The sequence below is a fragment of the Nelumbo nucifera genome, chromosome 4, assembly GCF_055504915.1.
Source record: "Nelumbo nucifera cultivar China Antique chromosome 4, China Antique-T2T, whole genome shotgun sequence".
In the NCBI taxonomy this organism is placed as follows: domain Eukaryota; kingdom Viridiplantae; phylum Streptophyta; class Magnoliopsida; order Proteales; family Nelumbonaceae; genus Nelumbo; species Nelumbo nucifera.
Genome location: NC_142652.1, coordinates 52,364,407 through 52,385,904, shown reverse-complemented (window position 1 = coordinate 52,385,904; position 21,498 = coordinate 52,364,407). Strand labels below are relative to the sequence as shown.

The window sequence follows — 21,498 nt, the reverse complement described above, 5'->3', positions numbered from 1 at the left end:
AAACGCAAACCACGCGCCGGATACTCGGACCATTTGCGGCACGATTGTCATTACTGAATGGGAACCGTGAAAAAACCGGGCTTTTGGCATTCGTCGTGCATTGTGGGCCCCGCGATAGTATTGCATCTATCCGGGGGTGCGGCAGATCTAAAAAGCAAACACTCTGCTCACGTAAGAGCTTGTGCACGGTTACCAAGGGAGGAAGGCTGCATACACAGTTTTTTTCAAGTCTAAAACAATTAATGGAGGGGAGCAAGATAGTGCATAAAGATCTAAGCGAGCATGAATTAAACGGGTGCGATCATACCAGCACTAATGCACCGGATCCCATCAGAACTCCGAAGTTATGCGTGTTTGGGCGAGAGTAGTACTAGGATGGGTGACCTCCTGGGAAGTCCTCGTGTTGCACCCCAATTTTATTAATATTTTATTTTGATTTGTATTTGCAAATTCCATTTGTTGTTTCTGGGAGACAACTGGAAACAATGCGTCGGATACTCGGACCATTTGCGGCACGATCGTCATTACTGAATGGCAACGATGCAAGAACCGGGCTTTCGGCATTCGTCATGCATTGTGGGCCCCGCGATAGTATTGCATCTATCCGGGGGTGCGGCAGATCTGAAATACAAACACTCTGCTCACGTAGGAACTTGTGCACGGTTACCAAGGGAGGAAGGCTGCATACACAGTTTTTTCAAATCTAAAACAATTAATGGAGGGGAGCAAGATAGTGCATAAAGATCTAAGCGAGCATGAATTAAACGGGTGCGATCATACCAGCACTAATGCACCGGATCCCATCAGAACTCCGAAGTTAAGCGTGCTTGGGCGAGAGTAGTACTAGGATGGGTGACCTCCTGGGAAGTCCTCGTGTTGCACCCCAATTTTATTAATATTTTATTTTGATTTGTATTTGCAAATTCCATTTGTTGTTTCTGGGAGACAACTGGAAACAATGCGTCGGATACTCGGACCATTTGCGGCACGATCGTCATTACTGAATGGCAACGATGCAAGAACCGGGCTTTCGGCATTCGTCATGCATTGTGGGCCCCGCGATAGTATTGCATCTATCCGGGGGTGCGGCAGATCTGAAATGCAAACACTCTGCTCACGTAGGAGCTTGTGCACGGTTACCAAGGGAGGAAGGCTGCATACACAGTTTTTTCAAATCTAAAACAATTAATGGAGGGGAGCAAGATAGTGCATAAAGATCTAAGCGAGCATGAATTAAACGGGTGCGATCATACCAGTACTAATGCACCGGATCCCATCAGAACTCCGAAGTTAAGTGTGCATGGGCGGGAGTAGTCCTAGGATGGGTGACCTCCTGGGAAGTCCTCGTGTTGCACCCCAATTTTATTAATATTTTATTTCGATATCGTATTTGCAAATTCCATTTGTCGTTTCGGCGAGACAAACGCAAACAACGCGCCGGATACTCGGACCATTTGCGGCACGATTGTCATTACTGAATGGGAACCGTGAAAAAACCGGGCTTTTGTCATTCGTCGTGCATTGTGGGCCCCGCGATAGTATTGCATCTATCCGGGGGTGCGGCAGATCTAAAAAGCAAACACTCTGCTCACGTAAGAGCTTGTGCACGGTTACCAAGGGAGGAAGGCTGCATACACAGTTTTTTTCAAGTCTAAAACAATTAATGGAGGGGAGCAAGATAGTGCATAAAGATCTAAGCGAGCATGAATCAAACGGGTGCGATCATACCAGCACTAATGCACCGGATCCCATCAGAACTCCGAAGTTAAGCGTGCTTGGGCGAGAGTAGTACTAGGATGGGTGACCTCCTGGGAAGTCCTCGTGTTGCACCCCAATTTTATTAATATTTTATTTTGATTTGTATTTGCAAATTCCATTTGTTGTTTCTGGGAGACAACTGGAAACAATGCGTCGGATACTCGGACCATTTGCGGCACGATCGTCATTACTGAATGGCAACGATGCAAGAACCGGGCTTTCGGCATTCGTCATGCATTGTGGGCCCCGCGATAGTATTGCATCTATCCGGGGGTGCGGCAGATCTGAAATACAAACACTCTGCTCACGTAGGAACTTGTGCACGGTTACCAAGGGAGGAAGGCTGCATACACAGTTTTTTCAAATCTAAAACAATTAATGGAGGGGAGCAAGATAGTGCATAAAGATCTAAGCGAGCATGAATTAAACGGGTGCGATCATACCAGCACTAATGCACCGGATCCCATCAGAACTTCGAAGTTAAGCGTGCTTGGGCGAGAGTAGTACTAGGATGGGTGACCTCCTGGGAAGTCCTCGTGTTGCACCCCAATTTTATTAATATTTTATTTTGATTTGTATTTGCAAATTCCATTTGTTGTTTCTGGGAGACAACTGGAAACAATGCGTCGGATACTCGGACCATTTGCGGCACGATCGTCATTACTGAATGGCAACGATGCAAGAACCGGGCTTTCGGCATTCGTCATGCATTGTGGGCCCCGCGATAGTATTGCATCTATCCGGGGGTGCGGCAGATCTGAAATGCAAACACTCTGCTCACGTAGGAGCTTGTGCACGGTTACCAAGGGAGGAAGGCTGCATACACAGTTTTTTCAAATCTAAAACAATTAATGGAGGGGAGCAAGATAGTGCATAAAGATCTAAGCGAGCATGAATTAAACGGGTGCGATCATACCAGCACTAATGCACCGGATCCCATCAGAACTCCGAAGTTAAGTGTGCATGGGCGGGAGTAGTCCTAAGATGGGTGACCTCCTGGGAAGTCCTCGTGTTGCACCCCAATTTTATTAATATTTTATTTCGATATCGTATTTGCATATTCCATTTGTCGTTTCGGCGAGACAAACGCAAACAACGCGCCGGATACTCGGACCATTTGCGGCACGATCGTCATTACTGAATGAGAACCATGCAAAAACCGGGCTTTTGGCATTCGTCGTGCATTGTGGGCCCCGCGATAGTATTGCATCTATCCGGGGGTGCGGCAGATCTAAAAAGCAAACACTCTGCTCACGTAAGAGCTTGTGCACGGTTACCAAGGGAGGAAGGCTGCATACACAGTTTTTTCAAGTCTAAAACAATTAATGGAGGGGAGCAAGATAGTGCATAAAGATCTAAGCGAGCATGAATTAAACGGGTGCGATCATACCAGCACTAATGCACCGGATCCCATCAGAACTCTGAAGTTAAGCGTGCTTGGGCGAGAGTAGTACTAGGATGGGTGACCTCCTGGGAAGTCCTCGTGTTGCACCCCAATTTTATTAATATTTTATTTTGATTTGTATTTGCAAATTCCATTTGTTGTTTCTGGGAGATACTGGAAACAATGCGTCGGATACTCGGACCATTTGCGGCACGATCGTCATTACTGAATGGCCACGATGCAAGAACCGGGCTTTCGGCATTCGTCATGCATTGTGGGCCCCGCGATACTATTGCATCTATCCGGAGGTACGGCAGATCTGAAAAACAAACACTCCGCTCACGTAGGAGCTTGTGCACGGTTACCAAGGGAAAGAGGCTGCATACACATTTTTTTCAAATCTAAAACAATTAATGGAAGGGAGCAAGATAGGTCATAAAGATCTAAGCGAGCATGAATTAAACGGGTGCTATCATACCAGCACTAATGCACCGGATCTCATCAGAACTCCGAAGTTAAGTGTGCTTGGGCGAGAGTAGTATTAGGATGGGTGACCTCCTCGGAAGTCCTTGTGTTTCACCCTAATTTTATTAATATTTTATTTCGATATCGTATTTGCAAATTCCATTTGTCGTTTCGGCGAGACAAACTCAAACAACGCGCCGGATACTCGGACCATTTGCGGCACGATCGTCATTACTGAATGGGAACCGTGCAAAAACCGGGCTTTTGGCATTCGTCGTGCATTGTGGGCCCCGCGATAGTATTGCATCTATCCGGGGGTGCGGCAGATCTGAAAAGCAAACACTCTGCTCACGTAGGAGCTTGTGCACGGTTACCAAGGGAGGAAGGCTGCATACACAGTTTTTTCAAGTCTAAAACAATTAATGGAGGGGAGCAAGATAGTGCATAAAGATCTAAGCGAGCATGAATTAAGCGGGGGCAATCATACTAGCACTAATGCATCGGATCCCATCAGAACTCCGAAGTTAAGTGTGCATGGGCGGGAGTAGTCCTAGGATGGGTGACCTCCTGGGAAGTCCTCGTGTTGCACCCCAATTTTATTAATATTTTATTTCGATATCGTATTTGCAAATTCCATTTGTCGTTTCGGCGAGACAAACGCAAACAACGCGCCGGATACTCGGACCATTTGCGGCACGATTGTCATTACTGAATGGGAACCGTGAAAAAACCAGGCTTTTGGCATTCGTCGTGCATTGTGGGCCCCGCGATAGTATTGCATCTATCCGGGGGTGCGGCAGATCTAAAAAGCAAACACTCTGCTCACGTAAGAGCTTGTGCACGGTTACCAAGGGAGGAAGGCTGCATACACAGTTTTTTTCAAGTCTAAAACAATTAATGGAGGGGAGCAAGATAGTGCATAAAGATCTAAGCGAGCATGAATTAAACGGGTGCGATCATACCAGCACTAATGCACCGGATCCCATAAGAACTCCGAAGTTAAGCGTGCTTGGGCGAGAGTAGTACTAGGATGGGTGACCTCCTGGGAAGTCCTCGTGTTGCACCCCAATTTTATTAATATTTTATTTTGATTTGTATTTGCAAATTCCATTTGTTGTTTCTGGGAGACAACTGGAAACAATGCGTCGGATACTCGGACCATTTGCGGCACGATCGTCATTACTGAATGGCAACGATGCAAGAACCGGGCTTTCGGCATTCGTCATGCATTGTGGGCCCCGCGATAGTATTGCATCTATCCGGGGGTGCGGCAGATCTGAAATACAAACACTCTGCTCACGTAGGAGCTTGTGCACGGTTACCAAGGGAGGAAGGCTGCATACACAGTTTTTTCAAATCTAAAACAATTAATGGAGGGGAGCAAGATAGTGCATAAAGATCTAAGCGAGCATGAATTAAACGGGTGCGATCATACCAGCACTAATGCACCGGATCCCATCAGAACTCCGAAGTTAAGCGTGCTTGGGCGAGAGTAGTACTAGGATGGGTGACCTCCTTGGAAGTGCTCGTGTTGCACCCCAATTTTATTAATATTTTATTTTGATTTGTATTTGCAAATTCCATTTGTTGTTTCTGGGAGACAACTGGAAACAATGCGTCGGATACTCGGACCATTTGCGGCACGATCGTCATTACTGAATGGCAACGATGCAAGAACCGGGCTTTCGGCATTCGTCATGCATTGTGGGCCCCGCGATAGTATTGCATCTATCCGGGGGTGCGGCAGATCTGAAATGCAAACACTCTGCTCACGTAGGAGCTTGTGCACGGTTACCAAGGGAGGAAGGCTGCATACACAGTTTTTTCAAATCTAAAACAATTAATGGAGGGGAGCAAGATAGTGCATAAAGATCTAAGCGAGCATGAATTAAACGGGTGCGATCATACCAGCACTAATGCACCGGATCCCATCAGAACTCCGAAGTTAAGTGTGCATGGGCGGGAGTAGTCCTAGGATGGGTGACCTCCTGGGAAGTCCTCGTGTTGCACCCCAATTTTATTAATATTTTATTTCGATATCGTATTTGCAAATTCCATTTGTCGTTTCGGCGAGACAAACGCAAACAACGCGCCGGATACTCGGACCATTTGCGGCACGATTGTCATTACTGAATGGGAACCGTGAAAAAACCGGGCTTTTGGCATTCGTCGTGCATTGTGGGCCCCGCGATAGTATTGCATCTATCCGGGGGTGCGGCAGATCTAAAAAGCAAACACTCTGCTCACGTAAGAGCTTGTGCACGGTTACCAAGGGAGGAAGGCTGCATACACAGTTTTTTTCAAGTCTAAAACAATTAATGGAGGGGAGCAAGATAGTGCCTAAAGATCTAAGCGAGCATGAATTAAACGGGTGCGATCATACCAGCACTAATGCACCGGATCCCATCAGAACTCCGAAGTTATGCGTGTTTGGGCGAGAGTAGTACTAGGATGGGTGACCTCCTGGGAAGTCCTCGTGTTGCACCCCAATTTTATTAATTTTTTATTTTGATTTGTATTTGCAAATTCCATTTGTTGTTTCTGGGAGACAACTGGAAACAATGCGTCGGATACTCGGACCATTTGCGGCACGATCGTCATTACTGAATGGCAACGATGCAAGAACCGGGCTTTCGGCATTCGTCATGCATTGTGGGCCCCGCGATAGTATTGCATCTATCCGGGGGTGCGGCAGATCTGAAATACAAACACTCTGCTCACGTAGGAACTTGTGCACGGTTACCAAGGGAGGAAGGCTGCATACACAGTTTTTTCAAATCTAAAACAATTAATGGAGGGGAGCAAGATAGTGCATAAAGATCTAAGCGAGCATGAATTAAACGGGTGCGATCATACCAGCACTAATGCACCGGATCCCATCAGAACTCCGAAGTTAAGCGTGCTTGGGCGAGAGTAGTACTAGGATGGGTGACCTCCTGGGAAGTCCTCGTGTTGCACCCCAATTTTATTAATATTTTATTTTGATTTGTATTTGCAAATTCCATTTGTTGTTTCTGGGAGACAACTGGAAACAATGCGTCGGATACTCGGACCATTTGCGGCACGATCGTCATTACTGAATGGCAACGATGCAAGAACCGGGCTTTCGGCATTCGTCATGCATTGTGGGCCCCGCGATAGTATTGCATCTATCCGGGGGTGCGGCAGATCTGAAATGCAAACACTCTGCTCACGTAGGAGCTTGTGCACGGTTACCAAGGGAGGAAGGCTGCATACACAGTTTTTTCAAATCTAAAACAATTAATGGAGGGGAGCAAGATAGTGCATAAAGATCTAAGCGAGCATGAATTAAACGGGTGCGATCATACCAGCACTAATGCACCGGATCCCATCAGAACTCCGAAGTTAAGTGTGCATGGGCGGGAGTAGTCCTAGGATGGGTGACCTCCTGGGAAGTCCTCGTGTTGCACCCCAATTTTATTAATATTTTATTTCGATATCGTATTTGCATATTCCATTTGTCGTTTCGGCGAGACAAACGCAAACAACGCGCCGGATACTCGGACCATTTGCGGCACGATCGTCATTACTGAATGAGAATCGTGCAAAAACCGGGCTTTTGGCATTCGTCGTGCATTGTGGGCCCCGCGATAGTATTGCATCTATCTGGGGGTGCGGCAGATCTAAAAAGCAAACACTCTGCTCACGTAAGAGCTTGTGCACGGTTACCAAGGGAGGAAGGCTGCATACACAGTTTTTTCAAGTCTAAAACAATTAATGGAGGGGAGCAAGATAGTGCATAAAGATCTAAGCGAGCATGAATTAAACGGGTGCGATCATACCAGCACTAATGCACCGGATCCCATCAGAACTCTGAAGTTAAGCGTGCTTGGGCGAGAGTAGTACTAGGATGGGTGACCTCCTGGGAAGTCCTCGTGTTGCACCCCAATTTTATTAATATTTTATTTTGATTTGTATTTGCAAATTCCATTTGTTGTTTCTGGGAGATACTGGAAACAATGCGTCGGATACTCGGACCATTTGCGGCACGATCGTCATTACTGAATGGCCACGATGCAAGAACCGGGCTTTCGGCATTCGTCATGCATTGTGGGCCCCGCGATACTATTGCATCTATCCGGAGGTGCGGCAGATCTGAAAAACAAACACTCCGCTCACGTAGGAGCTTGTGCACGGTTACCAAGGGAAAGAGGCTGCATACACATTTTTTTCAAATCTAAAACAATTAATGGAAGGGAGCAAGATAGGTCATAAAGATCTAAGCGAGCATGAATTAAACGGGTGCTATCATACCAGCACTAATGCACCGGATCTCATCAGAACTCCGAAGTTAAGTGTGCTTGGGCGAGAGTAGTATTAGGATGGGTGACCTCCTCGGAAGTGCTTGTGTTTCACCCTAATTTTATTAATATTTTATTTTGATATCGTATTTGCAAATTCCATTTGTCGTTTCGGCGAGACAAACTCAAACAACGCGCCGGATACTCGGACCATTTGCGGCACGATCGTCATTACTGAATGGGAACCGTGCAAAAACCGGGCTTTTGGCATTCGTCGTGCATTGTGGGCCCCGTGATAGTATTGCATCTATCCGGGGGTGCGGCAGATCTGAAAAGCAAACACTCTGCTCACGTAGGAGCTTGTGCACGGTTACCAAGGGAGGAAGGCAGCATACACAGTTTTTTCAAGTCTAAAACAATTAATGGAGGGGAGCAAGATAGTGCATAAAGATCTAAGCGAGCATGAATTAAGCGGGTGCGATCATACTAGCACTAATGCATCGGATCCCATCAGAACTCCGAAGTTAAGTGTGCATGGGCGGGAGTAGTCCTAGGATGGGTGACCTCCTGGGAAGTCCTCGTGTTGCACCCCAATTTTATTAATATTTTATTTCGATATCGTATTTGCAAATTCCATTTGTCGTTTCGGCGAGACAAACGCAAACAACGCGCCGGATACTCGGACCATTTGCGGCACGATTGTCATTACTGAATGGGAACCGTGAAAAAACCAGGCTTTTGGCATTCGTCGTGCATTGTGGGCCCCGCGATAGTATTGCATCTATCCGGGGGTGCGGCAGATCTAAAAAGCAAACACTCTGCTCACGTAAGAGCTTGTGCACGGTTACCAAGGGAGGAAGGCTGCATACACAGTTTTTTTCAAGTCTAAAACAATTAATGGAGGGGAGCAAGATAGTGCATAAAGATCTAAGCGAGCATGAATTAAACGGGTGCTATCATACCAGCACTAATGCACCGGATCTCATCAGAACTCCGAAGTTAAGTGTGCTTGGGCGAGAGTAGTATTAGGATGGGTGACCTCCTCGGAAGTGCTTGTGTTTCACCCTAATTTTATTAATATTTTATTTTGATATCGTATTTGCAAATTCCATTTGTCGTTTCGGCGAGACAAACTCAAACAACGCGCCGGATACTCGGACCATTTGCGGCACGATCGTCATTAATGAATGGGAACCGTGCAAAAACCGGGCTTTTGGCATTCGTCGTGCATTGTGGGCCCCGTGATAGTATTGCATCTATCCGGGGGTGCGGCAGATCTGAAAAGCAAACACTCTGCTCACGTAGGAGCTTGTGCACGGTTACCAAGGGAGGAAGGCTGCATACACAGTTTTTTCAAGTCTAAAACAATTAATGGAGGGGAGCAAGATAGTGCATAAAGATCTAAGCGAGCATGAATTAAGCGGGTGCGATCATACTAGCACTAATGCATCGGATCCCATCAGAACTCCGAAGTTAAGTGTGCATGGGCGGGAGTAGTCCTAGGATGGGTGACCTCCTGGGAAGTCCTCGTGTTGCACCCCAATTTTATTAATATTTTATTTCGATATCGTATTTGCAAATTCCATTTGTCGTTTCGGCGAGACAAACGCAAACAACGCGCCGGATACTCGGACCATTTGCGGCACGATTGTCATTACTGAATGGGAACCGTGAAAAAACCAGGCTTTTGGCATTCGTCGTGCATTGTGGGCCCCGCGATAGTATTGCATCTATCCGGGGGTGCGGCAGATCTAAAAAGCAAACACTCTGCTCACGTAAGAGCTTGTGCACGGTTACCAAGGGAGGAAGGCTGCATACACAGTTTTTTTCAAGTCTAAAACAATTAATGGAGGGGAGCAAGATAGTGCATAAAGATCTAAGCGAGCATGAATTAAACGGGTGCGATCATACCAGCACTAATGCACCGGATCCCATAAGAACTCCGAAGTTAAGCGTGCTTGGGCGAGAGTAGTACTAGGATGGGTGACCTCCTGGGAAGTCCTCGTGTTGCACCCCAATTTTATTAATATTTTATTTTGATTTGTATTTGCAAATTCCATTTGTTGTTTCTGGGAGACAACTGGAAACAATGCGTCGGATACTCGGACCATTTGCGGCACGATCGTCATTACTGAATGGCAACGATGCAAGAACCGGGCTTTCGGCATTCGTCATGCATTGTGGGCCCCGCGATAGTATTGCATCTATCCGGGGGTGCGGCAGATCTGAAATACAAACACTCTGCTCACGAAGGAGCTTGTGCACGGTTACCAAGGGAGGAAGGCTGCATACACAGTTTTTTCAAATCTAAAACAATTAATGGAGGGGAGCAAGATAGTGCATAAAGATCTAAGCGAGCATGAATTAAACGGGTGCGATCATACCAGCACTAATGCACCGGATCCCATCAGAACTCCGAAGTTAAGCGTGCTTGGGCGAGAGTAGTACTAGGATGGGTGACCTCCTTGGAAGTCCTCGTGTTGCACCCCAATTTTATTAATATTTTATTTTGATTTGTATTTGCAAATTCCATTTGTTGTTTCTGGGAGACAACTGGAAACAATGCGTCGGATACTCGGACCATTTGCGGCACGATCGTCATTACTGAATGGCAACGATGCAAGAACCGGGCTTTCGGCATTCGTCATGCATTGTGGGCCCCGCGATAGTATTGCATCTATCCGGGGGTGCGGCAGATCTGAAATGCAAACACTCTGCTCACGTAGGAGCTTGTGCACGGTTACCGAGGGAGGAAGGCTGCATACACAGTTTTTTCAAATCTAAAACAATTAATGGAGGGGAGCAAGATAGTGCATAAAGATCTAAGCGAGCATGAATTAAACGGGTGCGATCATACCAGCACTAATGCACCGGATCCCATCAGAACTCCGAAGTTAAGTGTGCATGGGCGGGAGTAGTCCTAGGATGGGTGACCTCCTGGGAAGTCCTCGTGTTGCACCCCAATTTTATTAATATTTTATTTCGATATCGTATTTGCAAATTCCATTTGTCGTTTCGGCGAGACAAACGCAAACAACGCGCCGGATACTCGGACCATTTGCGGCACGATTGTCATTACTGAATGGGAACCGTGAAAAAACCGGGCTTTTGGCATTCGTCGTGCATTGTGGGCCCCGCGATAGTATTGCATCTATCCGGGGGTGCGGCAGATCTAAAAAGCAAACACTCTGCTCACGTAAGAGCTTGTGCACGGTTACCAAGGGAGGAAGGCTGCATACACAGTTTTTTTCAAGTCTAAAACAATTAATGGAGGGGAGCAAGATAGTGCATAAAGATCTAAGCGAGCATGAATTAAACGGGTGCGATCATACCAGCACTAATGCACCGGATCCCATCAGAACTCCGAAGTTAAGCGTGCTTGGGCGAGAGTAGTACTAGGATGGGTGACCTCCTGGGAAGTCCTCGTGTTGCACCCCAATTTTATTAATATTTTATTTTGATTTGTATTTGCAAATTCCATTTGTTGTTTCTGGGAGACAACTGGAAACAATGCGTCGGATACTCGGACCATTTGCGGCACGATCGTCATTACTGAATGGCAACGATGCAAGAACCGGGCTTTCGGCATTCGTCATGCATTGTGGGCCCCGCGATAGTATTGCATCTATCCGGGGGTGCGGCAGATCTGAAATACAAACACTCTGCTCACGTAGGAACTTGTGCACGGTTACCAAGGGAGGAAGGCTGCATACACAGTTTTTTCAAATCTAAAACAATTAATGGAGGGGAGCAAGATAGTGCATAAAGATCTAAGCGAGCATGAATCAAACGGGTGCGATCATACCAGCACTAATGCACCGGATCCCATCAGAACTCCGAAGTTAAGCGTGCTTGGGCGAGAGTAGTACTAGGATGGGTGACCTCCTGGGAAGTCCTCGTGTTGCACCCCAATTTTATTAATATTTTATTTTGATTTGTATTTGCAAATTCCATTTGTTGTTTCTGGGAGACAACTGGAAACAATGCGTCGGATACTCGGACCATTTGCGGCACGATCGTCATTACTGAATGGCAACGATGCAAGAACCGGGCTTTCGGCATTCGTCATGCATTGTGGGCCCCGCGATAGTATTGCATCTATCCGGGGGTGCGGCAGATCTGAAATACAAACACTCTGCTCACGTAGGAACTTGTGCACGGTTACCAAGGGAGGAAGGCTGCATACACAGTTTTTTCAAATCTAAAACAATTAATGGAGGGGAGCAAGATAGTGCATAAAGATCTAAGCGAGCATGAATTAAACGGGTGCGATCATACCAGCACTAATGCACCGGATCCCATCAGAACTTCGAAGTTAAGCGTGCTTGGGCGAGAGTAGTACTAGGATGGGTGACCTCCTGGGAAGTCCTCGTGTTGCACCCCAATTTTATTAATATTTTATTTTGATTTGTATTTGCAAATTCCATTTGTTGTTTCTGGGAGACAACTGGAAACAATGCGTCGGATACTCGGACCATTTGCGGCACGATCGTCATTACTGAATGGCAACGATGCAAGAACCGGGCTTTCGGCATTCGTCATGCATTGTGGGCCCCGCGATAGTATTGCATCTATCCGGGGGTGCGGCAGATCTGAAATACAAACACTCTGCTCACGTAGGAACTTGTGCACGGTTACCAAGGGAGGAAGGCTGCATACACAGTTTTTTCAAATCTAAAACAATTAATGGAGGGGAGCAAGATAGTGCATAAAGATCTAAGCGAGCATGAATTAAACGGGTGCGATCATACCAGCACTAATGCACCGGATCCCATCAGAACTCCGAAGTTAAGTGTGCATGGGCGGGAGTAGTCCTAGGATGGGTGACCTCCTGGGAAGTCCTCGTGTTGCACCCCAATTTTATTAATATTTTATTTCGATATCGTATTTGCAAATTCCATTTGTCGTTTCGGCGAGACAAACGCAAACAACGCGCCGGATACTCGGACCATTTGCGGCACGATTGTCATTACTGAATGGGAACCGTGAAAAAACCGGGCTTTTGGCATTCGTCGTGCATTGTGGGCCCCGCGATAGTATTGCATCTATCCGGGGGTGCGGCAGATCTAAAAAGCAAACACTCTGCTCACGTAAGAGCTTGTGCACGGTTACCAAGGGAGGAAGGCTGCATACACAGTTTTTTTCAAGTCTAAAACAATTAATGGAGGGGAGCAAGATAGTGCCTAAAGATCTAAGCGAGCATGAATTAAACGGGTGCGATCATACCAGCACTAATGCACCGGATCCCATCAGAACTCCGAAGTTATGCGTGTTTGGGCGAGAGTAGTACTAGGATGGGTGACCTCCTGGGAAGTCCTCGTGTTGCACCCCAATTTTATTAATTTTTTATTTTGATTTGTATTTGCAAATTCCATTTGTTGTTTCTGGGAGACAACTGGAAACAATGCGTCGGATACTCGGACCATTTGCGGCACGATCGTCATTACTGAATGGCAACGATGCAAGAACCGGGCTTTCGGCATTCGTCATGCATTGTGGGCCCCGCGATAGTATTGCATCTATCCGGGGGTGCGGCAGATCTGAAATACAAACACTCTGCTCACGTAGGAACTTGTGCACGGTTACCAAGGGAGGAAGGCTGCATACACAGTTTTTTCAAATCTAAAACAATTAATGGAGGGGAGCAAGATAGTGCATAAAGATCTAAGCGAGCATGAATTAAACGGGTGCGATCATACCAGCACTAATGCACCGGATCCCATCAGAACTCCGAAGTTAAGCGTGCTTGGGCGAGAGTAGTACTAGGATGGGTGACCTCCTGGGAAGTCCTCGTGTTGCACCCCAATTTTATTAATATTTTATTTTGATTTGTATTTGCAAATTCCATTTGTTGTTTCTGGGAGACAACTGGAAACAATGCGTCGGATACTCGGACCATTTGCGGCACGATCGTCATTACTGAATGGCAACGATGCAAGAACCGGGCTTTCGGCATTCGTCATGCATTGTGGGCCCCGCGATAGTATTGCATCTATCCGGGGGTGCGGCAGATCTGAAATGCAAACACTCTGCTCACGTAGGAGCTTGTGCACGGTTACCAAGGGAGGAAGGCTGCATACACAGTTTTTTCAAATCTAAAACAATTAATGGAGGGGAGCAAGATAGTGCATAAAGATCTAAGCGAGCATGAATTAAACGGGTGCGATCATACCAGCACTAATGCACCGGATCCCATCAGAACTCCGAAGTTAAGTGTGCATGGGCGGGAGTAGTCCTAGGATGGGTGACCTCCTGGGAAGTCCTCGTGTTGCACCCCAATTTTATTAATATTTTATTTCGATATCGTATTTGCAAATTCCATTTGTCGTTTCGGCGAGACAAACGCAAACCACGCGCCGGATACTCGGACCATTTGCGGCACGATTGTCATTACTGAATGGGAACCGTGAAAAAACCGGGCTTTTGGCATTCGTCGTGCATTGTGGGCCCCGCGATAGTATTGCATCTATCCGGGGGTGCGGCAGATCTAAAAAGCAAACACTCTGCTCACGTAAGAGCTTGTGCACGGTTACCAAGGGAGGAAGGCTGCATACACAGTTTTTTTCAAGTCTAAAACAATTAATGGAGGGGAGCAAGATAGTGCATAAAGATCTAAGCGAGCATGAATTAAACGGGTGCGATCATACCAGCACTAATGCACCGGATCCCATCAGAACTCCGAAGTTATGCGTGTTTGGGCGAGAGTAGTACTAGGATGGGTGACCTCCTGGGAAGTCCTCGTGTTGCACCCCAATTTTATTAATATTTTATTTTGATTTGTATTTGCAAATTCCATTTGTTGTTTCTGGGAGACAACTGGAAACAATGCGTCGGATACTCGGACCATTTGCGGCACGATCGTCATTACTGAATGGCAACGATGCAAGAACCGGGCTTTCGGCATTCGTCATGCATTGTGGGCCCCGCGATAGTATTGCATCTATCCGGGGGTGCGGCAGATCTGAAATACAAACACTCTGCTCACGTAGGAACTTGTGCACGGTTACCAAGGGAGGAAGGCTGCATACACAGTTTTTTCAAATCTAAAACAATTAATGGAGGGGAGCAAGATAGTGCATAAAGATCTAAGCGAGCATGAATTAAACGGGTGCGATCATACCAGCACTAATGCACCGGATCCCATCAGAACTCCGAAGTTAAGCGTGCTTGGGCGAGAGTAGTACTAGGATGGGTGACCTCCTGGGAAGTCCTCGTGTTGCACCCCAATTTTATTAATATTTTATTTTGATTTGTATTTGCAAATTCCATTTGTTGTTTCTGGGAGACAACTGGAAACAATGCGTCGGATACTCGGACCATTTGCGGCACGATCGTCATTACTGAATGGCAACGATGCAAGAACCGGGCTTTCGGCATTCGTCATGCATTGTGGGCCCCGCGATAGTATTGCATCTATCCGGGGGTGCGGCAGATCTGAAATGCAAACACTCTGCTCACGTAGGAGCTTGTGCACGGTTACCAAGGGAGGAAGGCTGCATACACAGTTTTTTCAAATCTAAAACAATTAATGGAGGGGAGCAAGATAGTGCATAAAGATCTAAGCGAGCATGAATTAAACGGGTGCGATCATACCAGTACTAATGCACCGGATCCCATCAGAACTCCGAAGTTAAGTGTGCATGGGCGGGAGTAGTCCTAGGATGGGTGACCTCCTGGGAAGTCCTCGTGTTGCACCCCAATTTTATTAATATTTTATTTCGATATCGTATTTGCAAATTCCATTTGTCGTTTCGGCGAGACAAACGCAAACAACGCGCCGGATACTCGGACCATTTGCGGCACGATTGTCATTACTGAATGGGAACCGTGAAAAAACCGGGCTTTTGTCATTCGTCGTGCATTGTGGGCCCCGCGATAGTATTGCATCTATCCGGGGGTGCGGCAGATCTAAAAAGCAAACACTCTGCTCACGTAAGAGCTTGTGCACGGTTACCAAGGGAGGAAGGCTGCATACACAGTTTTTTTCAAGTCTAAAACAATTAATGGAGGGGAGCAAGATAGTGCATAAAGATCTAAGCGAGCATGAATCAAACGGGTGCGATCATACCAGCACTAATGCACCGGATCCCATCAGAACTCCGAAGTTAAGCGTGCTTGGGCGAGAGTAGTACTAGGATGGGTGACCTCCTGGGAAGTCCTCGTGTTGCACCCCAATTTTATTAATATTTTATTTTGATTTGTATTTGCAAATTCCATTTGTTGTTTCTGGGAGACAACTGGAAACAATGCGTCGGATACTCGGACCATTTGCGGCACGATCGTCATTACTGAATGGCAACGATGCAAGAACCGGGCTTTCGGCATTCGTCATGCATTGTGGGCCCCGCGATAGTATTGCATCTATCCGGGGGTGCGGCAGATCTGAAATACAAACACTCTGCTCACGTAGGAACTTGTGCACGGTTACCAAGGGAGGAAGGCTGCATACACAGTTTTTTCAAATCTAAAACAATTAATGGAGGGGAGCAAGATAGTGCATAAAGATCTAAGCGAGCATGAATTAAACGGGTGCGATCATACCAGCACTAATGCACCGGATCCCATCAGAACTTCGAAGTTAAGCGTGCTTGGGCGAGAGTAGTACTAGGATGGGTGACCTCCTGGGAAGTCCTCGTGTTGCACCCCAATTTTATTAATATTTTATTTTGATTTGTATTTGCAAATTCCATTTGTTGTTTCTGGGAGACAACTGGAAACAATGCGTCGGATACTCGGACCATTTGCGGCACGATCGTCATTACTGAATGGCAACGATGCAAGAACCGGGCTTTCGGCATTCGTCATGCATTGTGGGCCCCGCGATAGTATTGCATCTATCCGGGGGTGCGGCAGATCTGAAATGCAAACACTCTGCTCACGTAGGAGCTTGTGCACGGTTACCAAGGGAGGAAGGCTGCATACACAGTTTTTTCAAATCTAAAACAATTAATGGAGGGGAGCAAGATAGTGCATAAAGATCTAAGCGAGCATGAATTAAACGGGTGCGATCATACCAGCACTAATGCACCGGATCCCATCAGAACTCCGAAGTTAAGTGTGCATGGGCGGGAGTAGTCCTAAGATGGGTGACCTCCTGGGAAGTCCTCGTGTTGCACCCCAATTTTATTAATATTTTATTTCGATATCGTATTTGCATATTCCATTTGTCGTTTCGGCGAGACAAACGCAAACAACGCGCCGGATACTCGGACCATTTGCGGCACGATCGTCATTACTGAATGAGAACCATGCAAAAACCGGGCTTTTGGCATTCGTCGTGCATTGTGGGCCCCGCGATAGTATTGCATCTATCCGGGGGTGCGGCAGATCTAAAAAGCAAACACTCTGCTCACGTAAGAGCTTGTGCACGGTTACCAAGGGAGGAAGGCTGCATACACAGTTTTTTCAAGTCTAAAACAATTAATGGAGGGGAGCAAGATAGTGCATAAAGATCTAAGCGAGCATGAATTAAACGGGTGCGATCATACCAGCACTAATGCACCGGATCCCATCAGAACTCTGAAGTTAAGCGTGCTTGGGCGAGAGTAGTACTAGGATGGGTGACCTCCTGGGAAGTCCTCGTGTTGCACCCCAATTTTATTAATATTTTATTTTGATTTGTATTTGCAAATTCCATTTGTTGTTTCTGGGAGATACTGGAAACAATGCGTCGGATACTCGGACCATTTGCGGCACGATCGTCATTACTGAATGGCCACGATGCAAGAACCGGGCTTTCGGCATTCGTCATGCATTGTGGGCCCCGCGATACTATTGCATCTATCCGGAGGTACGGCAGATCTGAAAAACAAACACTCCGCTCACGTAGGAGCTTGTGCACGGTTACCAAGGGAAAGAGGCTGCATACACATTTTTTTCAAATCTAAAACAATTAATGGAAGGGAGCAAGATAGGTCATAAAGATCTAAGCGAGCATGAATTAAACGGGTGCTATCATACCAGCACTAATGCACCGGATCTCATCAGAACTCCGAAGTTAAGTGTGCTTGGGCGAGAGTAGTATTAGGATGGGTGACCTCCTCGGAAGTCCTTGTGTTTCACCCTAATTTTATTAATATTTTATTTCGATATCGTATTTGCAAATTCCATTTGTCGTTTCGGCGAGACAAACTCAAACAACGCGCCGGATACTCGGACCATTTGCGGCACGATCGTCATTACTGAATGGGAACCGTGCAAAAACCGGGCTTTTGGCATTCGTCGTGCATTGTGGGCCCCGCGATAGTATTGCATCTATCCGGGGGTGCGGCAGATCTGAAAAGCAAACACTCTGCTCACGTAGGAGCTTGTGCACGGTTACCAAGGGAGGAAGGCTGCATACACAGTTTTTTCAAGTCTAAAACAATTAATGGAGGGGAGCAAGATAGTGCATAAAGATCTAAGCGAGCATGAATTAAGCGGGGGCAATCATACTAGCACTAATGCATCGGATCCCATCAGAACTCCGAAGTTAAGTGTGCATGGGCGGGAGTAGTCCTAGGATGGGTGACCTCCTGGGAAGTCCTCGTGTTGCACCCCAATTTTATTAATATTTTATTTCGATATCGTATTTGCAAATTCCATTTGTCGTTTCGGCGAGACAAACGCAAACAACGCGCCGGATACTCGGACCATTTGCGGCACGATTGTCATTACTGAATGGGAACCGTGAAAAAACCAGGCTTTTGGCATTCGTCGTGCATTGTGGGCCCCGCGATAGTATTGCATCTATCCGGGGGTGCGGCAGATCTAAAAAGCAAACACTCTGCTCACGTAAGAGCTTGTGCACGGTTACCAAGGGAGGAAGGCTGCATACACAGTTTTTTTCAAGTCTAAAACAATTAATGGAGGGGAGCAAGATAGTGCATAAAGATCTAAGCGAGCATGAATTAAACGGGTGCGATCATACCAGCACTAATGCACCGGATCCCATAAGAACTCCGAAGTTAAGCGTGCTTGGGCGAGAGTAGTACTAGGATGGGTGACCTCCTGGGAAGTCCTCGTGTTGCACCCCAATTTTATTAATATTTTATTTTGATTTGTATTTGCAAATTCCATTTGTTGTTTCTGGGAGACAACTGGAAACAATGCGTCGGATACTCGGACCATTTGCGGCACGATCGTCATTACTGAATGGCAACGATGCAAGAACCGGGCTTTCGGCATTCGTCATGCATTGTGGGCCCCGCGATAGTATTGCATCTATCCGGGGGTGCGGCAGATCTGAAATACAAACACTCTGCTCACGTAGGAGCTTGTGCACGGTTACCAAGGGAGGAAGGCTGCATACACAGTTTTTTCAAATCTAAAACAATTAATGGAGGGGAGCAAGATAGTGCATAAAGATCTAAGCGAGCATGAATTAAACGGGTGCGATCATACCAGCACTAATGCACCGGATCCCATCAGAACTCCGAAGTTAAGCGTGCTTGGGCGAGAGTAGTACTAGGATGGGTGACCTCCTTGGAAGTGCTCGTGTTGCACCCCAATTTTATTAATATTTTATTTTGATTTGTATTTGCAAATTCCATTTGTTGTTTCTGGGAGACAACTGGAAACAATGCGTCGGATACTCGGACCATTTGCGGCACGATCGTCATTACTGAATGGCAACGATGCAAGAACCGGGCTTTCGGCATTCGTCATGCATTGTGGGCCCCGCGATAGTATTGCATCTATCCGGGGGTGCGGCAGATCTGAAATGCAAACACTCTGCTCACGTAGGAGCTTGTGCACGGTTACCAAGGGAGGAAGGCTGCATACACAGTTTTTTCAAATCTAAAACAATTAATGGAGGGGAGCAAGATAGTGCATAAAGATCTAAGCGAGCATGAATTAAACGGGTGCGATCATACCAGCACTAATGCACCGGATCCCATCAGAACTCCGAAGTTAAGTGTGCATGGGCGGGAGTAGTCCTAGGATGGGTGACCTCCTGGGAAGTCCTCGTGTTGCACCCCAATTTTATTAATATTTTATTTCGATATCGTATTTGCAAATTCCATTTGTCGTTTCGGCGAGACAAACGCAAACAACGCGCCGGATACTCGGACCATTTGCGGCACGATTGTCATTACTGAATGGGAACCGTGAAAAAACCGGGCTTTTGGCATTCGTCGTGCATTGTGGGCCCCGCGATAGTATTGCATCTATCCGGGGGTGCGGCAGATCTAAAAAGCAAACACTCTGCTCACGTAAGAGCTTGTGCACGGTTACCAAGGGAGGAAGGCTGCATACACAGTTTTTTTCAAGTCTAAAACAATTAATGGAGGGGAGCAAGATAGTGCCTAAAGATCTAAGCGAGCATGAATTAAACGGGTGCGATCATACCAGCACTAATGCACCGGATCCCATCAGAACTCCGAAGTTATGCGTGTTTGGGCGAGAGTAGTACTAGGATGGGTGACCTCCTGGGAAGTCCTCGTGTTGCACCCCAATTTTATTAATTTTTTATTTTGATTTGTATTTGCAAATTCCATTTGTTGTTTCTGGGAGACAACTGGAAACAATGCGTCGGATACTCGGACCATTTGCGGCACGATCGTCATTACTGAATGGCAACGATGCAAGAACCGGGCTTTCGGCATTCGTCATGCATTGTGGGCCCCGCGATAGTATTGCATCTATCCGGGGGTGCGGCAGATCTGAAATACAAACACTCTGCTCACGTAGGAACTTGTGCACGGTTACCAAGGGAGGAAGGCTGCATACACAGTTTTTTCAAATCTAAAACAATTAATGGAGGGGAGCAAGATAGTGCATAAAGATCTAAGCGAGCATGAATTAAACGGGTGCGATCATACCAGCACTAATGCACCGGATCCCATCAGAACTCCGAAGTTAAGCGTGCTTGGGCGAGAGTAGTACTAGGATGGGTGACCTCCTGGGAAGTCCTCGTGTTGCACCCCAATTTTATTAATATTTTATTTTGATTTGTATTTGCAAATTCCATTTGTTGTTTCTGGGAGACAACTGGAAACAATGCGTCGGATACTCGGACCATTTGCGGCACGATCGTCATTACTGAATGGCAACGATGCAAGAACCGGGCTTTCGGCATTCGTCATGCATTGTGGGCCCCGCGATAGTATTGCATCTATCCGGGGGTGCGGCAGATCTGAAATGCAAACACTCTGCTCACGTAGGAGCTTGTGCACGGTTACCAAGGGAGGAAGGCTGCATACACAGTTTTTTCAAATCTAAAACAATTAATGGAGGGGAGCAAGATAGTGCATAAAGATCTAAGCGAGCATGAATTAAACGGGTGCGATCATACCAGCACTAATGCACCGGATCCCATCAGAACTCCGAAGTTAAGTGTGCATGGGCGGGAGTAGTCCTAGGATGGGTGACCTCCTGGGAAGTCCTCGTGTTGCACCCCAATTTTATTAATATTTTATTTCGATATCGTATTTGCATATTCCATTTGTCGTTTCGGCGAGACAAACGCAAACAACGCGCCGGATACTCGGACCATTTGCGGCACGATCGTCATTACTGAATGAGAATCGTGCAAAAACCGGGCTTTTGGCATTCGTCGTGCATTGTGGGCCCCGCGATAGTATTGCATCTATCTGGGGGTGCGGCAGATCTAAAAAGCAAACACTCTGCTCACGTAAGAGCTTGTGC

General features: G+C 46.7%; 39 non-coding genes and 6 pseudogenes across 39 annotated transcripts; all 45 read left to right on the top strand.

Annotated features, from left to right (window-relative positions):
* The first annotated feature begins 293 nt into the window (after positions 1-293).
* Positions 294-412, top strand: LOC148797085 (5S ribosomal RNA). Its single transcript, XR_016074586.1, has one exon. It is a non-coding gene; the product is annotated as a 5S ribosomal RNA (ribosomal RNA).
* Positions 413-766: 354 nt separating this feature from the next.
* LOC148797084 (5S ribosomal RNA) lies at positions 767-885 on the top strand. The gene has a single exon (XR_016074006.1). It is a non-coding gene; the product is annotated as a 5S ribosomal RNA (ribosomal RNA).
* Positions 886-1,239: 354 nt separating this feature from the next.
* LOC148797083 (5S ribosomal RNA) lies at positions 1,240-1,358 on the top strand. The gene has a single exon (XR_016075268.1). It is a non-coding gene; the product is annotated as a 5S ribosomal RNA (ribosomal RNA).
* Positions 1,359-1,714: 356 nt separating this feature from the next.
* On the top strand, positions 1,715-1,833 carry LOC148797082 (5S ribosomal RNA). The gene has a single exon (XR_016073995.1). It is a non-coding gene; the product is annotated as a 5S ribosomal RNA (ribosomal RNA).
* Positions 1,834-2,187: 354 nt separating this feature from the next.
* Positions 2,188-2,306, top strand: LOC148797081 (5S ribosomal RNA). Its single transcript, XR_016071826.1, has one exon. It is a non-coding gene; the product is annotated as a 5S ribosomal RNA (ribosomal RNA).
* A 354-nt stretch (positions 2,307-2,660) lies between these two features.
* LOC148797080 (5S ribosomal RNA) lies at positions 2,661-2,779 on the top strand. Its single transcript, XR_016074679.1, has one exon. It is a non-coding gene; the product is annotated as a 5S ribosomal RNA (ribosomal RNA).
* Positions 2,780-3,134: 355 nt separating this feature from the next.
* LOC148797079 (5S ribosomal RNA) lies at positions 3,135-3,253 on the top strand. Its single transcript, XR_016071391.1, has one exon. It is a non-coding gene; the product is annotated as a 5S ribosomal RNA (ribosomal RNA).
* A 353-nt stretch (positions 3,254-3,606) lies between these two features.
* On the top strand, positions 3,607-3,725 carry LOC148797078 (5S ribosomal RNA; annotated as a pseudogene).
* A 355-nt stretch (positions 3,726-4,080) lies between these two features.
* Positions 4,081-4,199, top strand: LOC148797077 (5S ribosomal RNA; annotated as a pseudogene).
* Positions 4,200-4,555: 356 nt separating this feature from the next.
* On the top strand, positions 4,556-4,674 carry LOC148797076 (5S ribosomal RNA). Its single transcript, XR_016071240.1, has one exon. It is a non-coding gene; the product is annotated as a 5S ribosomal RNA (ribosomal RNA).
* Positions 4,675-5,028: 354 nt separating this feature from the next.
* On the top strand, positions 5,029-5,147 carry LOC148797075 (5S ribosomal RNA). Its single transcript, XR_016072646.1, has one exon. It is a non-coding gene; the product is annotated as a 5S ribosomal RNA (ribosomal RNA).
* A 354-nt stretch (positions 5,148-5,501) lies between these two features.
* Positions 5,502-5,620, top strand: LOC148797074 (5S ribosomal RNA). Its single transcript, XR_016074055.1, has one exon. It is a non-coding gene; the product is annotated as a 5S ribosomal RNA (ribosomal RNA).
* Positions 5,621-5,976: 356 nt separating this feature from the next.
* LOC148797073 (5S ribosomal RNA) lies at positions 5,977-6,095 on the top strand. The gene has a single exon (XR_016074585.1). It is a non-coding gene; the product is annotated as a 5S ribosomal RNA (ribosomal RNA).
* Positions 6,096-6,449: 354 nt separating this feature from the next.
* On the top strand, positions 6,450-6,568 carry LOC148797072 (5S ribosomal RNA). The gene has a single exon (XR_016073984.1). It is a non-coding gene; the product is annotated as a 5S ribosomal RNA (ribosomal RNA).
* A 354-nt stretch (positions 6,569-6,922) lies between these two features.
* LOC148797071 (5S ribosomal RNA) lies at positions 6,923-7,041 on the top strand. Its single transcript, XR_016074054.1, has one exon. It is a non-coding gene; the product is annotated as a 5S ribosomal RNA (ribosomal RNA).
* Positions 7,042-7,396: 355 nt separating this feature from the next.
* LOC148797070 (5S ribosomal RNA) lies at positions 7,397-7,515 on the top strand. The gene has a single exon (XR_016071390.1). It is a non-coding gene; the product is annotated as a 5S ribosomal RNA (ribosomal RNA).
* Positions 7,516-7,868: 353 nt separating this feature from the next.
* On the top strand, positions 7,869-7,987 carry LOC148797069 (5S ribosomal RNA; annotated as a pseudogene).
* A 355-nt stretch (positions 7,988-8,342) lies between these two features.
* Positions 8,343-8,461, top strand: LOC148797068 (5S ribosomal RNA). Its single transcript, XR_016070192.1, has one exon. It is a non-coding gene; the product is annotated as a 5S ribosomal RNA (ribosomal RNA).
* A 356-nt stretch (positions 8,462-8,817) lies between these two features.
* Positions 8,818-8,936, top strand: LOC148797067 (5S ribosomal RNA; annotated as a pseudogene).
* Positions 8,937-9,291: 355 nt separating this feature from the next.
* On the top strand, positions 9,292-9,410 carry LOC148797066 (5S ribosomal RNA). Its single transcript, XR_016070191.1, has one exon. It is a non-coding gene; the product is annotated as a 5S ribosomal RNA (ribosomal RNA).
* Positions 9,411-9,766: 356 nt separating this feature from the next.
* On the top strand, positions 9,767-9,885 carry LOC148797065 (5S ribosomal RNA). The gene has a single exon (XR_016071238.1). It is a non-coding gene; the product is annotated as a 5S ribosomal RNA (ribosomal RNA).
* Positions 9,886-10,239: 354 nt separating this feature from the next.
* LOC148797064 (5S ribosomal RNA) lies at positions 10,240-10,358 on the top strand. Its single transcript, XR_016071908.1, has one exon. It is a non-coding gene; the product is annotated as a 5S ribosomal RNA (ribosomal RNA).
* A 354-nt stretch (positions 10,359-10,712) lies between these two features.
* On the top strand, positions 10,713-10,831 carry LOC148797063 (5S ribosomal RNA). The gene has a single exon (XR_016074052.1). It is a non-coding gene; the product is annotated as a 5S ribosomal RNA (ribosomal RNA).
* Positions 10,832-11,187: 356 nt separating this feature from the next.
* Positions 11,188-11,306, top strand: LOC148797062 (5S ribosomal RNA). The gene has a single exon (XR_016073973.1). It is a non-coding gene; the product is annotated as a 5S ribosomal RNA (ribosomal RNA).
* A 354-nt stretch (positions 11,307-11,660) lies between these two features.
* Positions 11,661-11,779, top strand: LOC148797061 (5S ribosomal RNA). The gene has a single exon (XR_016073962.1). It is a non-coding gene; the product is annotated as a 5S ribosomal RNA (ribosomal RNA).
* Positions 11,780-12,133: 354 nt separating this feature from the next.
* On the top strand, positions 12,134-12,252 carry LOC148797060 (5S ribosomal RNA). The gene has a single exon (XR_016071825.1). It is a non-coding gene; the product is annotated as a 5S ribosomal RNA (ribosomal RNA).
* A 354-nt stretch (positions 12,253-12,606) lies between these two features.
* Positions 12,607-12,725, top strand: LOC148797059 (5S ribosomal RNA). The gene has a single exon (XR_016074051.1). It is a non-coding gene; the product is annotated as a 5S ribosomal RNA (ribosomal RNA).
* A 356-nt stretch (positions 12,726-13,081) lies between these two features.
* Positions 13,082-13,200, top strand: LOC148797058 (5S ribosomal RNA). The gene has a single exon (XR_016074584.1). It is a non-coding gene; the product is annotated as a 5S ribosomal RNA (ribosomal RNA).
* Positions 13,201-13,554: 354 nt separating this feature from the next.
* LOC148797057 (5S ribosomal RNA) lies at positions 13,555-13,673 on the top strand. The gene has a single exon (XR_016073950.1). It is a non-coding gene; the product is annotated as a 5S ribosomal RNA (ribosomal RNA).
* A 354-nt stretch (positions 13,674-14,027) lies between these two features.
* Positions 14,028-14,146, top strand: LOC148797056 (5S ribosomal RNA). The gene has a single exon (XR_016074050.1). It is a non-coding gene; the product is annotated as a 5S ribosomal RNA (ribosomal RNA).
* A 356-nt stretch (positions 14,147-14,502) lies between these two features.
* Positions 14,503-14,621, top strand: LOC148797055 (5S ribosomal RNA). The gene has a single exon (XR_016074583.1). It is a non-coding gene; the product is annotated as a 5S ribosomal RNA (ribosomal RNA).
* A 354-nt stretch (positions 14,622-14,975) lies between these two features.
* LOC148797054 (5S ribosomal RNA) lies at positions 14,976-15,094 on the top strand. The gene has a single exon (XR_016073939.1). It is a non-coding gene; the product is annotated as a 5S ribosomal RNA (ribosomal RNA).
* Positions 15,095-15,448: 354 nt separating this feature from the next.
* LOC148797053 (5S ribosomal RNA) lies at positions 15,449-15,567 on the top strand. The gene has a single exon (XR_016075266.1). It is a non-coding gene; the product is annotated as a 5S ribosomal RNA (ribosomal RNA).
* Positions 15,568-15,923: 356 nt separating this feature from the next.
* Positions 15,924-16,042, top strand: LOC148797052 (5S ribosomal RNA). Its single transcript, XR_016073928.1, has one exon. It is a non-coding gene; the product is annotated as a 5S ribosomal RNA (ribosomal RNA).
* Positions 16,043-16,396: 354 nt separating this feature from the next.
* Positions 16,397-16,515, top strand: LOC148797051 (5S ribosomal RNA). Its single transcript, XR_016071824.1, has one exon. It is a non-coding gene; the product is annotated as a 5S ribosomal RNA (ribosomal RNA).
* Positions 16,516-16,869: 354 nt separating this feature from the next.
* Positions 16,870-16,988, top strand: LOC148797050 (5S ribosomal RNA). Its single transcript, XR_016074678.1, has one exon. It is a non-coding gene; the product is annotated as a 5S ribosomal RNA (ribosomal RNA).
* Positions 16,989-17,343: 355 nt separating this feature from the next.
* On the top strand, positions 17,344-17,462 carry LOC148797049 (5S ribosomal RNA). The gene has a single exon (XR_016071389.1). It is a non-coding gene; the product is annotated as a 5S ribosomal RNA (ribosomal RNA).
* A 353-nt stretch (positions 17,463-17,815) lies between these two features.
* LOC148797048 (5S ribosomal RNA) lies at positions 17,816-17,934 on the top strand (annotated as a pseudogene).
* A 355-nt stretch (positions 17,935-18,289) lies between these two features.
* On the top strand, positions 18,290-18,408 carry LOC148797047 (5S ribosomal RNA; annotated as a pseudogene).
* A 356-nt stretch (positions 18,409-18,764) lies between these two features.
* On the top strand, positions 18,765-18,883 carry LOC148797046 (5S ribosomal RNA). The gene has a single exon (XR_016071237.1). It is a non-coding gene; the product is annotated as a 5S ribosomal RNA (ribosomal RNA).
* A 354-nt stretch (positions 18,884-19,237) lies between these two features.
* LOC148797045 (5S ribosomal RNA) lies at positions 19,238-19,356 on the top strand. Its single transcript, XR_016072645.1, has one exon. It is a non-coding gene; the product is annotated as a 5S ribosomal RNA (ribosomal RNA).
* A 354-nt stretch (positions 19,357-19,710) lies between these two features.
* Positions 19,711-19,829, top strand: LOC148797044 (5S ribosomal RNA). The gene has a single exon (XR_016074049.1). It is a non-coding gene; the product is annotated as a 5S ribosomal RNA (ribosomal RNA).
* Positions 19,830-20,185: 356 nt separating this feature from the next.
* On the top strand, positions 20,186-20,304 carry LOC148797043 (5S ribosomal RNA). The gene has a single exon (XR_016074582.1). It is a non-coding gene; the product is annotated as a 5S ribosomal RNA (ribosomal RNA).
* Positions 20,305-20,658: 354 nt separating this feature from the next.
* LOC148797042 (5S ribosomal RNA) lies at positions 20,659-20,777 on the top strand. Its single transcript, XR_016073917.1, has one exon. It is a non-coding gene; the product is annotated as a 5S ribosomal RNA (ribosomal RNA).
* Positions 20,778-21,131: 354 nt separating this feature from the next.
* LOC148797041 (5S ribosomal RNA) lies at positions 21,132-21,250 on the top strand. Its single transcript, XR_016074048.1, has one exon. It is a non-coding gene; the product is annotated as a 5S ribosomal RNA (ribosomal RNA).
* Positions 21,251-21,498: the final 248 nt, after the last annotated feature.